Source organism: Eubalaena glacialis, chromosome 5 (genome assembly GCF_028564815.1).
Source record: "Eubalaena glacialis isolate mEubGla1 chromosome 5, mEubGla1.1.hap2.+ XY, whole genome shotgun sequence".
NCBI lineage: Eukaryota > Metazoa > Chordata > Mammalia > Artiodactyla > Balaenidae > Eubalaena > Eubalaena glacialis.
In genome coordinates this window covers 90473334-90490873 of record NC_083720.1, presented here as the reverse complement: position 1 = coordinate 90490873, position 17540 = coordinate 90473334, and the positions used below count along the sequence as shown (strand labels likewise).

Below are 17540 nucleotides of genomic sequence, written 5' to 3'. Positions count from 1 at the left end.
TTTATAGAATAAGTTAAGGTTTATTTCCATATTCTGTGACTCCTTTTCATTGCATTAACTTTGACATACAGAATTCCATGAACTCTATTTATAGTGAAAGCAGAAAGAAATCCCGAATTGCTCAAATGCTGCTTGTGTCGCACCGGTCTAGAAACAAAGAACGTTCTCTGAGGACAGCTGCCCTATGTCATACCGTACATGAGCTCTGCCAGAGAACAAAATGTTCACTCTGTATTCCATTCATCCAATTATATGCTTGGGCATTGAATACTGTACTGTAGGTCTGTTTTCCATACTGTCTGTATAACTTATTCTTGTGCTTCCCATATTTGTTATCATCTATGTGATACGCACTGAATTCACTTTTTCTTCCTTTCTATTTTAGGAGCATCTCACAAAGCAACCATCTGAGCTTAAAAAGTCAGAAATTTGGTGTCAGGTAGACCCGGATTTAAAAAACCTAGTTCTACCTCTTAGTATTTGTATCACCTAGAGCAAAGTATCCAACTTTTTTGAGCCTTGGTTTTACCATCTCCAAAATAGGGGGAAATAATATCAACCTCGTAGGAAATTCAAATCAGGTAACACACATGAAAGCACTCAGTTTTGTGCCTAGCACCTATTACATGTTTAATAAAGGTTTGTTTCCTTCCTTTCTTCTTCACCTGACCTTTATTCGTGGACAATGCCATGAAGAAACTCATTACTTTTGGAAACTTGCAGAATATCCTTTTTCAGGGATATGGGTCTTATACATAAAAGTTCATCTTTTTTCCTTTTCTACACTCAAACTAAAAATATAAAACTAAATAAAAACAGGACATGGATCAGCCAGCAGGATCACAGTAGAAAAGAAAATGCCTTGAAGATCTGAGAGGTCAAGTCAGTTACCAGCCTCTGTGAGCCTCTGGTTCCCATGAAGATTAAATAATCCAACATATTCACTGATTCAGCAAATATTTATTTAGTGTCTGCTATGTTCCTGGCACTCTTGAGAGGGAGGGGAATACATTTTTGAATAAGGCAGACAAAGTGCCTCAAAAACTAATAATAAATAGATGAACAAGGTAATCTTAGCATTAATTGCTTTGCAGAAAACAATAATAATAAGGCAGGGGGCTACTTAGCATAAGGTGGTTCAGATGTGGATTCTGAGGAGGTGACATTTGAGCAGAGATGAAAATGATAGGAAGGAACCAGGCATTTGACAATCTGAGGGCAGAACGTTCCAAGCAAAGGGAATAGCAAGTGTAAAGGCCTTAAGGTGGGAAGAAGTTTAGCATGTTATAGGAACAGAGCAAGGTCAGTGAGGCCGCACAGACAGACAGAAGATCAACCGGAGGTTGACAATGCTGGAGGGAATCAGGGCCATGCAGCTCATGGTAAGAAGTTAGAATTTTAGGTGTTACGGCAGCCTCCGAAGAGTTTTAAGATGGAAGGTGACTTGAGCTGTTTTGCCTTTTAAAGGATCACTCTGGCTGCTATGTGATAAGTGCACAGTCAGGAGACAAAAGAAACTAAGAAACTATCTCAGGAGCCCAGGGAAGGCTATGGGAGAAACAGGTTTCAGGGGAGGAACCAAGGGTTCTTTTCTGGCCACTTTATGGTTGAGATGCTTATTATATATAAAAAAAGAACAGTCAAGCACACAACTAGATGGATGTCTAAGTCTAGAGCTCAGAAGCCTAAGGTTGGAGATAAAAATTGGGGAATCAATGAATAAAGCTGGTATCTGAAGCTATTACTAGATGAAATGCAGGAATAAAATACAGAAATAGAGGAGATGACCTAAGATCAAGTGCCAGGCATGCCGGGCATGCCAACATTTACAGGCAGAGCAGAAGAACAAAAGCAGTCAATGAGGTAAGAGGAAAACCAGGAAAGAGTGATGTCAAGGAAGTTGAGGAAAGAGGAGAGTGCCGCTATCGAGAGGCTGAGAAAGACCGAGACAGAGAAGAAGAACTTGGGTTTGTCAATATGGAGGTCATTGGTGACGATGACCAAAGTACTTCAAACATACCATGCACAGTGCTAGACACACAAGCAGCATTCAGTCATTCCCTTTTCTCTTTCCTGCCCTCCTCCATTCATTCATTCGGTAAATATTTGCTGAGTACCTACTAGGTGCCAGGCACCCTTCTGGGCACTGGAGATACAGTGATGAGCAAGACAGACAAAGGCTCTAGTGTAATCCTATCTGCCTTCTCGAAGACTTCCCCTAGCAATCTGAGGGTTGGTCCAAAGAACAAGACCCCATCAGTAATACAGCATTTGTAGACCTAGATAAGGATGACAGTTTAATGGAGAAATTTCCTTAAAAGACCTTGGAAACACAACAAAATCCTGGAGTCCTGTACTACTGCATCTACATTCATAGTACTGTCTTCCCTTCAGGAAACAAAGAGTAGTTTAGCCCACATTTCTTCTCAGAACAAACGCTTTCCATTCCTATCAACCTACAGAATCCAACACAATTTCCCGCAGAATATCATTTCTGTACCCCACCATCAATCACGCTGGTCCCAAAGTCATTTATTGACTTTTCACACATTTCCTAAATAAAACGTTTATTAGCCTTTGCACCTAAGCCCTTCCCAAAATTGCATACAACAAACAATCAAAGCAGAATTAAAGGAAGAAAGCAGTAACAATTGAAGGAGACCGTACAAATGTGAATGCCCAGAGCCCTCTTCCTGGGTGGAGAAAACCATCCAGCCTAACCGAAGCACTGTCCCCAGGCTCTGTCTGAGTTAGAGTGAGAATAATGGTTGGGGCATTCTTTGGCTCTTTGATACATATTTCACATTCCCTCCAAGACTATACATAGCAAGGAATTAGAAACCTAGTTCTTTCTGATGGGCAATGCAGAGCATCTGTAAGCAGCCTTCTCCCCGTAGGAAGTGAAAAAGAAAATGCAAACTGAAAATGTAAAACCTGCACGCCCAGAGCAGCCCTCTCCTCGTCAAGAGCAAGTGCAGCCTGACACATCTGGGCTTTTGCACCAAGCGCAGGGATTTTACAACTTTCTTCCATCTTTACACCACAAGCGTCAATTATTTGGGTTTGTGTTCGCCCTCCCCACCAAATCCTCTCAGCAGTTGCTTGCTATTATTAGTAAGACAGAGATATCTTTCAAAATGACCGTCTGACCCAACCAGGTTTCCCCTCTATCAGTAAGAAGAAATGAACTCATCTAGTCCCTAATCAGGCCCCCAAATCCATTCTGAAATGTTCCTTTCACACGAACTGCACTTGCTGAAAACAAAGAAGGGAAGGAGCATGCTTCTAAACAGCTCCCTAGGTTGCTCGCATCGCCAGCGTGAGGCAAAGTTCAGAACAGATTTGGAAGCGTCTCACCATCATCACGGGGATAAGGGTCACACCAGTCAGTATAAAATCCACACGGGGCCAATACCGCCTTCCTTCAACAGGGCCTCTGACAGTAGAAGTTAGACCCCTTCCCAAGAAGTCCACACAACGTGGGGCTTCTCTCATCCTCCATTATTCTGGGACACAAAAGTGATTTAACTGTAACACATGTCAAATCTGCTGCCAAACGGACCGGCTCTCAGCAGCCGGTCCTAATCGCCGAACAGGCTTGTAAGGGTGACTTAAGCCCGGCACGAGAAACATGTGTGCAAAACTGTCAGCCACTGGGCCATGGGCACCCATCTACATTCCACTCCTCTGAGTTCCCACCCCTAGAGCCCTCACCAACTGCCAACGTGCTCACCAGCTAGTCTACACAGAGCAAGCAGCTGCCCCTCAGCCCGTCAGCAAGTGGCAGGCCGCCAGCACACAAGTTTCAGAATGCGAGCATGCCCCGTCACAGTGCTGCTAAAGGTTGAAGGTCTTTGGTGTGCTAGCCTTTAGATTAGCCTCACTTGCCCTCCCACCTCCCTTCTCCCATCCCTCCCCTGTTCTGTCTCCCACGCCAGCATTTCACTCGTCTCTATAGCAACAGCATCTGGTTTCAGGGTTATAACTTTATGCAGAGCAGTTCTCTTCCTAACTGAAGGCTTTTGCCAAAGGATGCACTAGCAGCAAAAAGGCTGCTGCTTAAGGTGGAGCCACGTGTTCCCTTGTCACCCCAGGAGTGCGGCCATGTTCTGAGCTGCAGGGTCACAGCCGCGGCAGCACCCACACCCAGGAAAGCGGAAAACTGCCCTCTGACCTTGGCACACTGGTGTGTACATAGAGCAATCATTCTGGGGCTTGTGGCCCCACTCCCACAGCCAACCCCCTCTCCTCCACAGCCTGTTCTCCACTTAACCAAGCCGCATGTGGATCGAATGAACAGTGGGGCTTTCTGACTGCTTCCAAAAAGGCACCAGACCATGGCACCCTAGGGAGCAGAACGGCCCCAGTTGTTCACAAGTCCATACCCGACTTTGACACCACCGGTTCTTTCCGTGCGTACAACTTAATTAGTTAACCTCATATGAAAGCTCATCTCACTTTATCCTCACTAGCTGTTTACAACAGCCAGGGAACGCCATAATCTCTCACTTCACAACAGCCTTCCTGTGCACAGCAAATGTTTACACACATGCTCGCACACACCGAAGTGACGCACGCAGGGGAGTGGACAAATACCAGGAAGTGAAGAGTTGTATTATTAGTATTAGCTGTTGCTGTCGTGAAAATTATATTTACACTGTGCATAAGGGCCTTTCCTTGAGGACTAAAAGGGGTTTATCTCAAGTCTCAGAGCTCAAATGCAGGCTGTCCTTGCTCCTTGGCTGGTCTTAGATCAGATGGGAGGCAAAAAATCAGTATTTTCACAGGTCTTTTTCAGGAGCCACACAGAATGCAACCACCAGTACTGACATCTAAAATTATACCCTCACACACACATCCTGGAATTCTATTTCCTATTCAACTCATATCTAAGAAGTGGGGAACCGTTTCCATCACCCATTATTTGCGAACGTGATGTTTTCTTTCAAACTTTGTAAACCACACAGCGTTTTCCTGGTGCCTTTGTTGTTTTGGAAAATCTGCTGTCCACATTTTCAACATACACATAAAGAACAATATCGGTTCTCCAAAGCACAGGCGACAGGGGAGAGCAATCCCAGTGGCTGCAAAGAGCACTGCCATCTTTCGGCAACATGCGTTCACTACAGGGAAGCGGAGAGCAGGGGCGGAGGAAAAGCTGCAACTGTTTCCTTCCTAACTTCACCCGTCATCGGGTGCTGAGAGGGCCTTCCACTCCCACAGGGAGGAAGGGAGAAGAACGCGGGTGTGGGCTTAACTGCAGAGACTCCTGGAGCTCTGGACGTAGGTGCCGGGGGAAAGAAACATCAACGTGGCAAACCTGACAAGCATGACTAATGGCAGAGGCGAGTCCCAGCGATCAGGCAGCAGCAAAGCAAAGCAAATCCCCTCCACAGAGTTCAGGAGTGCCCTCAGCAGTCTGGAAATGTACACAGGCCCGAGGCCAGGGAGAAAGGGGTGACAGCCCCACACGAAATCAGACTTCACACTAGATAAAAGGTGAAAATGGAATCCAGAGCAGGATCACGCCAAACATAATTCCAGATTTATGAACTGCATTAAAAGTTCATTTGCACTCTTGGGCATTTATCCTAGAGAAGTGAAAACTTATGTTCACGCAAAAACCTGTACATGAGTGTTCAGAGCAGCTTTATTTGTAATAGCCAAAAACTAGTAATTAGCCCAGATGTCTTTCAACAGGTGAATGGTTAAACCAACTGGTATATCCATACCATGGAATACTGCTTAGCAATAAAAAGAAACAAACTACTGGTGAAAAAAAAGTAAATTGAATGAATTTCCAAGGGATTAGGCTATGAAAAAGGCCAATCCCAAAAGGTTACATACTGTATGGCTCCATTTATACAACATTTTTGAAATGACAAAATTTTAGATGTGAAGGACAGGTTTGTGGTGACCAGGGTACAGAGACGGCAGCGGGTGGTGCTCACGGTTATAAAAGGGCAACATGAAAGGTCCTTGCTGAGTTGGTCCTGTTCAGTATCTCACCTGTGGTGATAAATACACGAATCTACACAGGTGATAAAATTGTACAGAACTAAAAACACACACATACACACATACAAAGAAATGAGTACAAATAAAACTGAGGAAATCTGAATACATGGATCATAAGTGATCATAAGTGATCAGTGAATCATATCAGTGCCAAAGTCCTGGTTGTGATACTGTACTAAAGTTTTGCAAAATGTTAATGGTGGGGAATACTGGCAGTATACAAGTGATCTCTCTGTATTATTTCTCAAATATACATGTGAATCTACAATTATTTCAATAAAAATTTCAATTTAGAAAAGGTCATTTCAAATCTGCTTTTTTAAAATTTCCCCTGGAAACTTTATTTAATCTGATGGCCAGTTACAGAAGCTGGTCCATCTACACATATGCAGAATCAGGTAAAAGTGAGTGCAAATCCCAGATGTGCCCTTTATTAACTGTGTAACCTTGGGAAAGTTAGTTAACCTCTCACTTCAGTGTACTTTAAAATGACCCTAAAACACTTCATAAGTGATTTAGGGTATTAAATAAGTTCCCAGAGTAAATATATTCAATTAATTTTAGTTGAATCTAAATCTAAGGTCCCAAGGGCCCAGAGAGTATAGGAGAGTTATTAACAGTCTTACAAGCCCAAAGGCCATAATTCTGTCCCCATAAGCAAATGCATGGGACTGTCAACAGGGGAGACCAGCAATAAACCGCCCCTCAAGGCCAAGGACCAAACTCCTCTCTCCCATCTTCTGCATGTTGGGGCAAGGTCTCCTACACTGTCCTCAGACTCCTGACTGAGCTCTGAAAGGCTGGAGCAGGCTCGGCGATAAAGGACAGGGAAAGAACTAGTAGCAGGATGGAGACAGCGAGAAGGGTGAGGAAGGGCCTGGAGGCTCAGGGGAGGTGACAGATGAAGGGAGAAACTGCTGGAGAGGGTATTAAGTGCTGAAAAGGGAACGGCTTGCCTGACCCCCTGGGACATCCTCCTGACTTACCCTTACACCCTTTAATTTTTTTTTAATGGGCTGAAGCACTTGCTTCCGACCCATATGCTTCTGTTTCTAACCAGAGTTCCTACATCAAAAATTCAGCACTTTGGGCTTCCCTGGTGGCGCAGTGGTTGAGAGCCTGCCTGCCAATGCAGGGGACACGGGTTCGAGCCCTGGTCTGGGAAGATCCCACATGCCGCGGAGCAACTAGGCCCGTGAGCCACAACTACTGAGCCTGCGCGTCTGGAGCCTGTGCTCCGCCAACAAGAGAGGCCGCGACAGTGAGAGGCCCGCGCACAGCGATGAAGAGTGGCCCCCACTTGCCGCAACTAGAGAAAGCCCTCGCACAGAAACGAAGACCCAATGAAGCCAAAAATAAATTAATTAATTAAAAAAAAAAAAATTCAGCACTTTGCCCACTGAAAGTTTCCTCAGAGTTTTGACTGTTAGGGACAGGAAAAGGAGGCTCCCTTCTCAACTCTTAACTTTCAATTGCCCTTCTTCAAGGGCCCAGGTATGAAAACAGAAAGGTCCTAAGAGAGAGTTCAGGCGAGACCTGGAAGGCGGGGGCTACTCCATGGGAGAGCCAGGAGGGCAGCAGTGGGCACGTCCATCCTGTCTCCCCAACTTCTCCCCGCTGCCAGCCCTCCAGCCAAGAGCCAGACCGAACCAGCAGCCAAGTAAGCCAAGGCAGAGCAAAGGAAAGAAGGGGAGGCCCACAGGGTAAAAGTGGGGGAAAGGGCATCTATAGCTGGAAACCCATCCGGCAACGCATGCGCCAACATGTCCAGGCTTAGAAGTGAGTGTATCGGGGCTGCAATGCTACCTGCCCTCCCACCAATGGTTTCTAACTGGTCTTCCTGGCTCTGAACTCACTCCCCACTTACCCATCCATCTATAGAACAAATCTGGTATCATTCTTCTTTTAAAGATCATTCATTACATTGAAGATGAAGTCCAAACTGCTCAACATGGAATTTAAGGCTTATCATGAGCTTTCCACACGTAGCTCTGGCCACTCTCCACGCCATTCCATTCCCTGAACAGGCTACCATACCTTCGTGTACACGCTGTTTCCTCTAAATACCATGTCATCCTAGTTAACCCATTCTTCAAGATCCAACTCTCTAGAATGCTCTCTACACTCTCAAACACACCCTTCCCCAAGAAGAGCCACGCTTCTTCCTCTGTTCTCCATTGGCTCCTTGAACATGTCTGCTTCTCACACAGCAGGTACAACACTGCACTGTCACAATCATTTATTTAACCTCAAGCGACTGTCCTTGGACACATCATGGCAGTTGTCCCCACCACCGTATGAGCTCTTTGAGAGCAAGTATCATCTTTCTAGAGCCTTTCTACCTCCAGGGTCAAGCATAGGTGCTACACATAGTAAGTACTCATCAAATGTTGATGAATGAATGGATTGATCAATCAATCAACCATTCAGGAAGGGGTACAGTGAGGGTACATACATGTTTGGTACTAAGTGCATCTCTAAGTGTAAAGACCCTGAATGTAGTTTTCAAACATGAACCCCATACACAAGCTAACTTTCAATTACTTGTCAAAACAGTGATTTGCTCCAAAGTTAGAGGGGGAAATGGCTGTGTTGTATCCCCTGAAAAATGTTGTGTCTATGGATGAATTAAGTGATTTTTTAAAGAATAATCTTAACTATCTAATTTTTTCCTTATTGCCTAACTTTAGAACTTAACCTTTCACACAGACTGTAACTGCACTGTGATATGCAGAATTAAATTCAAATGAGAATTTCCCCTTGTCTGCTTAAAAATAAAAAGTTAAGAGGTACCTAGATCTGTCACATAGTAGGTTCTAAGTAAATATGTGCTTAACGACTATATGAATGAACGAACTTAAATCACAGCTTACAGTGCTTTAAAAATCCAGAAGAGGGCTTCCCTGGTGGCGCAGTGGTTAAGAATCCGCCTGCCAAAGCAGAGGACATGGGTTCGAGCCCTGGTCCGGAAAGATCCCACATGCCGTGAAGCAACCAAGCCTGTGCGCCACAACTACTGAGCCTGTGCTCTAGAGCCCGCGAGCCACAACTACTGAAGCCCACGCGCCTAGAGCCTGTGCTCCACAACAAGAGAAGCCACCACAATGAGAAGCCCACACACCACAACGAAGAATAGCCCCCGCTCGCCGCAACTAGAGAAAGCCCGCGCGCAGCAACCAAGACCCAATGCAGCCATAAATAAATAAATAAATAAATAAATTTTTAAAAATAAATTAATTTAAAAAAAAAAGTCCAGAAGAAGCATGAGAAGCTATGAGAAAGCTCAATTTTGTTCCTCGGGCCTGAAACTGGACAAATAAAACTCTGTAATGTGTTTAGGTAAACCAATAAAGAAGCTGGATAGCAACTACCTGCAAAAGGAAATTAGGATTTGAAATGTCAACGTAAACTTTGAGCTCTGGAAATTGCAGCCTAACTTTAAATTTATACATAGTCAATGTTAATTATCTGTAGTAATTAGTACAGGGATAGCCCGGATATCCAGAGTTAATTCATACTTCTCATTTGAGTCTGTGACTTTGCATACATTCATTGTGGCTTCTACAGTGACCTCAGGTCAGATCCAAGTTGGCAGGTGGATGGGGACTCCAGAGAAGGTGTTTGTTCCAGGACACAGTGCTGGGAGTCTGCTGGATGGCATCTGAGCTGGTACAGCTCCTGAGATCCCACCTCTGACACCCAGAGCTGACAATGGAGAAAGCAGCCTTCCCTCGCCATCCCTACCCAAAGTGGCAGCCACACCATTCACATCTTCCATCTTGAACCGCCACATCTGCTGGCAAGGACAAGGCTCCTGGCATTTTATTGATTTCTTGCTACATGCCAGGCAATGTGCTAAGCACCGTGCATGCATTATTTCATTCATGGTGCTGTAAAATTTTGCCCAGCTGGCTTAATAATAAGACAGGGATGAAGGTTTTAGCTAAAGGACTTCAATACCCGTAACAAGGTAGGGACCGAGAGTAGGGATTCTCATCATCGATTAATTCCTTAAAAGTCCCATGTTTAAAACATTTTCTACACGCCAGGTATTGTGCTAAGCACTTTACAATGCTTGTTTGATTCAATCCTCATGACAACCCCCTAAGGTAAATACGTTTAACATACCCATTTACAGTTGTAATTTGAAGTTAATAATTTACCCAAAATCACACAGTAAGTGTGACAAGAAGATCAGGCAGGAAGTTTAACTTAACCACTCTCTCATACTCCTTCAAAATTAACCAACCCATGTCCATATCAGGGATTACCTTCAAGAATTTTTTTTCATATTACTTAACTTCAGTATGCCTTCCTATAACTTCAAATTATATCACTTCCACTCACCTCTTTTCCTATCTTGGTGTATCTACGGGCCAGAAGTTGAAGTATCCTCTAACAGGCTTCCCAAATAAATGTCTTTATTTTTATTCGGCAAACACTTAGGTTAAGCTTACTACGTGCCAGCCACTGTTGTAACTGCTTTACAAATATCATCAGCTCATTTCATTCTCACAATAATCTAATGAGGTATGTACCATTTTTATCATCAACATCTCTGAGGCACAGCGAGATTAAGTTACTTACCCAAAGTCACACAGCTAATAACTGTCAAAGTCAGGATTCAAACCCAGGTGGTCTAGATCTATAGGTCTGTGCTCTTAACCACTACATGTCATGCTGCCTCCCTTTAGCTAATTTGATTGATCTGTTCCAGAGTCTTTAGGAACCCAGGATCACAAATTTAAACAGAGCTTTGGTGAAAGAGCAGACTCACCAGAACACCGACAGAGTATACAGACCCCTGACATTCATAAAACACTTCCCCAACCCTGTTTTGCAAATGCTCAAATTCACAAATATCACCGAAACATAAAATTTCTGATATAATGTGTGGTCAAGTGTCACTATACGAGTTTCTGAATTCCCAAGGAAAAGAAGGCTACCAGGATGACAGGCAGTGCAGGGGGTGGGCCATCCACCAGGCTCAGTCTGGGCTCACCAGTGGCACAGGGGGTCACCACTAATGTCTCTATAAAGCACAAATGACTACATGGTATGACCCTTCAGGGCTCCCCGCAAATAGCCGAAATCACAATTGTTAGGTTCACACATGCCAAGGATCTACTGTACCAAAGTCAGAAGAGTACATCGCTCATGATACGGGCTCTACTATTAAGCAGAAAACCGACTTTATCTCATAAACTTTATAAGCACAGTTCACTGTTACATGAACAATGAAGATACTTCTCTAGTCTATGTTCCCTTACCAATGTCTCTTTCCACAATACTGTTCAAAGTTTATCCTTCATTTTCCTCAAGGAATCTCTCAGTGTATATACTTGTGATCAAATTTTCCAAAGTTTAACTTGCCTACTCATTCAGTTAACCAATTTATTGAGTGGCTACTATGAATAGGCCTTATTCTAGGCACTAAGGATAAATCCATAGTGGAAAGATAGACAATAAACAACATTTAAAAGTAAATTGTATAATATGTTAGGGGGTGATACTGCTATGGAAAAATGTAAGCAAGGAAGAGATTTAGGGAGTGCTGGTGGGATGGGGTGGGAGCAGAGTGACTCCCAGTGGCTAGAGCAGAGTAGGATAGGAGATAAGTCCAGAAAGGTCAAACTAAAGGAGGGGCAGGCTGCATGGCCTGGGAGGCTATTCAAAGGACTTTGACATTTACTCTGAGCAACTAGAAACCACTGGGGGTTTCTGAGCAGCCGTAATATTTCCTCAAGCTTACAGTCTTCTTTACTTTTTAAATCTTTGTCATTATATAAACATTTCCATTAAGGTCCTCCCTGGAACCTACTTCTACTCAGAAGGTCTTCCAAGGGCCACAGCACAGAAGGTACAGGCAGGGTCTGCTGGGGCAGCTTCCTACAGCAGCCAGGCCACAGCCTGCCTCAGTCCTCTGTGTGCAGATCAAGGAGCGGACCGACCCACCTTAGAAGACTTTATCCCCAGCGTTCAGCACCAGCACACTGACTTCCGCCTCATGTCAGTCCTCTGAACTAAGGCCAATCTGCATTAACTTATTCATATAATCTTTATTAACTTCTGCCAAACTAGCCTTGAAGTTCATGACTTATGTAGTTGCCACCTGAATCCTCACCTACCTAAATTTGCCCCAGGGATGGCAATTCTCAGTGTTAGAAGATGCCAAAGCAGATGACTAACACGTAGGTATCAAGAAAATAATGTGGAATGGATTTTTTGGTGGCTTTTTAACACCCATGACTCAAATCTATGCTTTAAATAATAAAGGAATATGTTTAAAGTTGTTTTTAACAGTAAATTTTCTGGATTAATCTTGTAAGAACACAAAGGACATGGAAAGATTGCAAATTCCTTAGTTACATCTATTGTATTTTAGGGAAAATGCCTTCAGCTTGTCATCCCTTGTCTAATGATGGAAGACATACTTGTTTGGCTCTAGTGGCTTCTTAGCAAGGAGTGGGCCACCCCACAGAAGCATGGTACTCCCTAACTTAAAAACACGCTCTTTAACTCTGGTAGATTAAAAAGAAACCTACCAGATGTAACTATCAAATGCAAAATGCAGGTTGAGATCCTGATTTGAACAAATCAACTGGTTTTGAAAAAACAGGGGGGACAATTAAGGAAGCTTGAATATTTAATTGAGTATTAGATGATACTAACAAATTACTATTAATTTCTATTAGGTATGATAATAGTATTGGGTTTTTTTTTAATGTATTTATTTCTTAGAAATATTTTATTAATTGGTGAAATAACACAATGTAGGATTCGCTTTAAAATATTCCAGCCAAAAAAAAAAGCTGGGGGTGTGTGAGACAAGATTGGCAACATATGGGGAATTGTTGAAGCTGCGTAATGGTAGATGGGAGTTCACTGTACAATTCTCTCCTCTTTTGTTCATGTTTGATATATTCCAAAATAAAAAGCTTTTTAAAAAATTCCAGGCGGCTGACGCTTTCTGGGGGGAAGGGGTTGGTGGTGCCGGGAGCAGTTAGTGAGCCGCACCGCAAACAAGAGCTCACACACACACACACACACACACACACACACAGGTGTGCGCGCGCGTGCACATCCACGCATGCACCCACTGTGTCTCCAGGCGGTGGCCGTGGCCACATCCCCGACAGCAGCTCCAGGCAAAGTGACAGAGGACAGCGCTGTGATTTGACTAAGTGGAAGTCACCTTCAGTCAGTCCCCAGCCATCTGCTGTGTGGCTGACAGGGTCTTGGTGCTCCGGCCAGGTGTCAAGCCTGAGCCTCTGAGGTGGGAGAGCCGAGTTCAGGACATTGGTCCACCAGAGACCTCCTGGCCCCACGTAATATCAAACGGCAAAAGCTCTCAGAGAGATCTCCATCTTAACGCAAAGAGGCAGCTCCACTCAACGACCAGCAAGCTACACTGCAGGATACCCTATGTCAAACAACTAGCAAGACAAGAATGCAACCCCACCCATTAGTACAGAGGCTGCCTAAAATCATAATAAGGTCACAGACACCCCAAAACACACCACCAGACATGGACCTGCCCACCAGGAAGACAAGATCCAGCCTCATCCACCAGAACACAGGCACCAGTCCCCTCCACCAGGAAGCCTACACACCCCACTGAACCAACCCTACCCACTGAGGGCAGACACCAAAAACAATGGGAATTACAAACCTGCAGTCTGAAAAAAGGAGACCCCAAACACAGTAAGTTAAGCAAAATGAGAAGACAGAGAAATACACAGCAGATGAAGGAGCAAGGTAAAAACCCACCAGACCAAACAAATGAACAGGAAATAGGCAGCCTACCTGAAAAAGAATTCAGAGTAATGATAGTAAAGATATCCAAAATCTTGGAAATAGAATGGAGAAAATACAAGAAACATTTAACAAGGACCTAGAAGAACTAAAGGGCAAACAAACAATGATGAACAACACAATAAATGAAATATATAATTCTCTAGAAAGAATCAATAGCAGAATAACTGAAGCAGAAGAACAGATAAGTGACCTGGAAGATAAAACAGTGGAAATAACTACCACAGAGCAGAATAAAGAAAAAAGAATGAAAAGAATTGAGGACAGTCTCAGAGACCTCTGGGACAATATTAAACGCACCAACATTCGAATTATAGGGGTCCCAGAAGAAGAAGAGGAAAAAAAAAAGGGACTGAGAAAATATTTGAAGGGATTATAGTTGAAAACTTCCCTAATATAGGAAAGGAAATAGTCAATCAAGTCCAGGAAGCACAGAGAGTCCCATACAGGATAAATCCAAGGAGAAACACGCCAAGACACATACTAATCAAACGATCAAAAATTAAATATAAAGAAAAAATATTAAAAGCAGCAAGGGAAAAGCAACAAATAACATACAAGGGAATCCCTATAACGTTAACAGCTGATCTTTCAGCAGAAACTCTGCAAGCCAGAAGGGAGTGGCAGGACATATTTAAAGTGATGAAGGAGAAAAACCTACAACCAAGACTACTCTACCAGCAAGGATCTCATTCAGATTTGACAGAGAAATTAAAATCTTTACAGACAAGCAAAAGCTGAGAGAATTCAGCACCACCAAGCCAGCTTTACAACAAATGCTAAAGGAACTTTTCTAGGCAGGAAACACAAGAGAAGGAAAACACCCACAGTAACAAACCCAAAACAATTAAGAAAATGGTAATAGGAACACACATATGGATAACTACCTTAAATGTAAATCGATTCAATGCTTCAAATAAAAGACGTAGACTGCCTGAATGGTTACAAAAACAAGACCCATATATATGCTGTCTACAAGACACTCACTTCAGACCTAGGGACACATACAGACTGAAAGTGAGGGGATAGAAAAAGATATTCCATGCAAAAGGAAATCAAAAGAAAGCTGGAGTAGCAATTCTCATATCAGATAAAATAGAATTTAAAATAAAGACTATTACAAGAGACAAAGAAGGACACTACATAATGATCAAGGGATCAATCCAAGAAGAAGATATAACAATTGTAAATATTTATGCACCAAATATAGGAGCACCTCAATACACAAAGCAAATGCTAACAGCCATAAAAGGGGAAATTGACAGTAACACAAGGAGAGCAGGGGACTTTAACACCCCACTTGCACCAATGGACAGATCATCCAAAATGAAAATAAATAAGGAAACACAAGCTTTAAATGATACATTAAACAAGATGGACTTAATTGATATTTATAAGACATTCCATCCAAAAACAACAGAATACACTTTCTCCTCAAGTGCTCATGGAACATTCTCCAGGATAGATCATATCTTGGGTCACAATTCAAGCCTTGGTAAATTTAAGAAAATTGAAATCGTATCAAATATCTTTTCCAACCACAATGCTATGAGACTAGATATCAATTACAGGAAAAAATCTGTGAAAAATACAAACACATGGAGGCTAAACAGTAAACTACTAAATAATCAAGAGATCACTGAAGACATCAAAGAGGAAATCAAAAAATACTTAGAAACAAATGACAATGAAAACATGATGACCCAAAACCTATGGGATGCAGCAAAAGCAGTTCTAAGAGGGAAGTTTATAACAATACAATCCTACCTAAAGAAACAAGAAACATCTCAAATAAAAAACCTAACCTTACACCTAAAGCAATTAGAGAAAGAAGAACAAAAAACTCCCAAAGTTAGCAAAAGGAAAGAAATCATAAAGATCAGATCAGAAATAAATAAAAAAGAAATGAAGGAAACAATAGCAAAGATCAATAAAACTAAAAGCTGGTTCCTTGAGAAGATAAACAAAATTGATAAACCACTAGCCAGACTCATCAAGAGAAAAAGGGAGAAGACTCAAATCAATAGAATTAGAAATGAAAAAGGAGAAGTAACAACTGACACTGCAGAAATACGAAGGATCATGAGAGATAACTAACTACAAGCAACTTTCTCTGCCCATAAGATGGACAACCTGGAAGAAATGGACAAATTCTTAGAAAAGCACAACCTCCCGAGACTGAACCAGGAAAAAATAGAAAATATAAACAGACCAATCACAAGCACTGAAATTGAAACTGTGATTAAAAATCTTCCAACAAACAAAAGCACAGGACCAGATGGCTTCACAGGCAAATTGTATCAAACATTTAGAGAAGAGCTAACACCTATCCTTCTCAAACTCTTCCAAAATACAGCAGAGGGAGGAACACTCCCAAACTCATCCTACGAGGCCACCATCACCCTGATACCAAAACTAGACAAAGATGTCATAAAAAAAGAACACTACAGGCCAATATCACCGATGAACACAGATGCAAAAATCCTCAGCAAAATACTAGCAAACAGAATCCAACAGCACATTAAAAGGATCATACACCATGGTCAAGTGGGGTTTATCCCAGGAATGCAAGGATTCTTCAATATACCCAAATCAATCAATGTGATAAACCATATTAACAAACTGAAGGAGAAAAGCCATATGATCATCTCAACAGATGCAGAAAAAGCTTTTGGCAAAATTCAACACCCATTTACGATAAAAACCCTTGAGAAAGTAGGCATAGAGGGAACCTACCGCAACATAGTAAGGACCATATATGACAAACCCACAGCCAACATCATTCTCAATGGTGAAAAACAGAAACCATTTCCTCTAAGATCAGGAACAAGACAAGGTTGCCCATTCTCACCACTATTATTCAACATAATTTTAGAAGTTTTAGCCACAGCAATCAGAGAAGAAAAAGAAATAAAAGGAATCCAAATTGGAAAAGAAGAAGTAAAATTGTCACTGTTTGCAGATGACATGATACTATACATAGAGAATCCCAAAGATGTTACCAGAAAACTACTAGAGGTAATCAAAACATTTGGTAAAGTAACAGAATAAAAAATTAATGCACAGAAATCTCTTGCATTCCTATACACTAATGATGAAAACTCTGAAAGAGAAATTATGGAAACACTCCCATTTACCACTGCAACAAAAAGAATAAAATACCTAGGAATAAAGCTACCTTAGGAGACAAAAGACCTGTATTCAGAAAACCATAAGATGCTGATGAAAGAAATTAAAGATGATACAAACAGATGGAGAGATATACCACGTTCTTGGACTGGAAGAGTCAACATTGTGTAAATGACTATACTATCCAAAGCAATCTACATATTCAACGAAATCCCTATCAAACTACCACTGGCATTTTTCACAGAACTAGAACAAACAATTTCACAATTTGTATGGAAACACAAAAGACCCCGAATAGCCAAAGCACTCTTGAGAAAGAAAAACGGAGCTGGAGGAATCAGGCTCCTGGACTTCAGACTATACTACAAAGCTACAGTAATCAAGACAGTATGGTACTGGCACAGAAACAGAAATATAGATCAATGGAACAGGATAGAAAGCCCAGAGATAAACCCACACACATACGGTCACCTTATCTTTGATAAAGGAGGCAAGAATATACAATGGAGAAAAGACAGCCTCTTCAATAAGTGGTGCTGGGAAAACTGGACAGCTACATGTAAAAGAATGAAATTAGA

The 17540-nt window shown here is 42.3% G+C and overlaps 1 protein-coding gene across 2 annotated transcripts in view; it reads right to left on the bottom strand.

The window, feature by feature from the left end:
* SLC4A4 (solute carrier family 4 member 4) overlaps positions 1-17540 on the bottom strand; it is a 345525-nt gene that overhangs the window by 289986 nt on the left and 37999 nt on the right. The gene's annotated exons all lie outside the window — the stretch shown is intronic.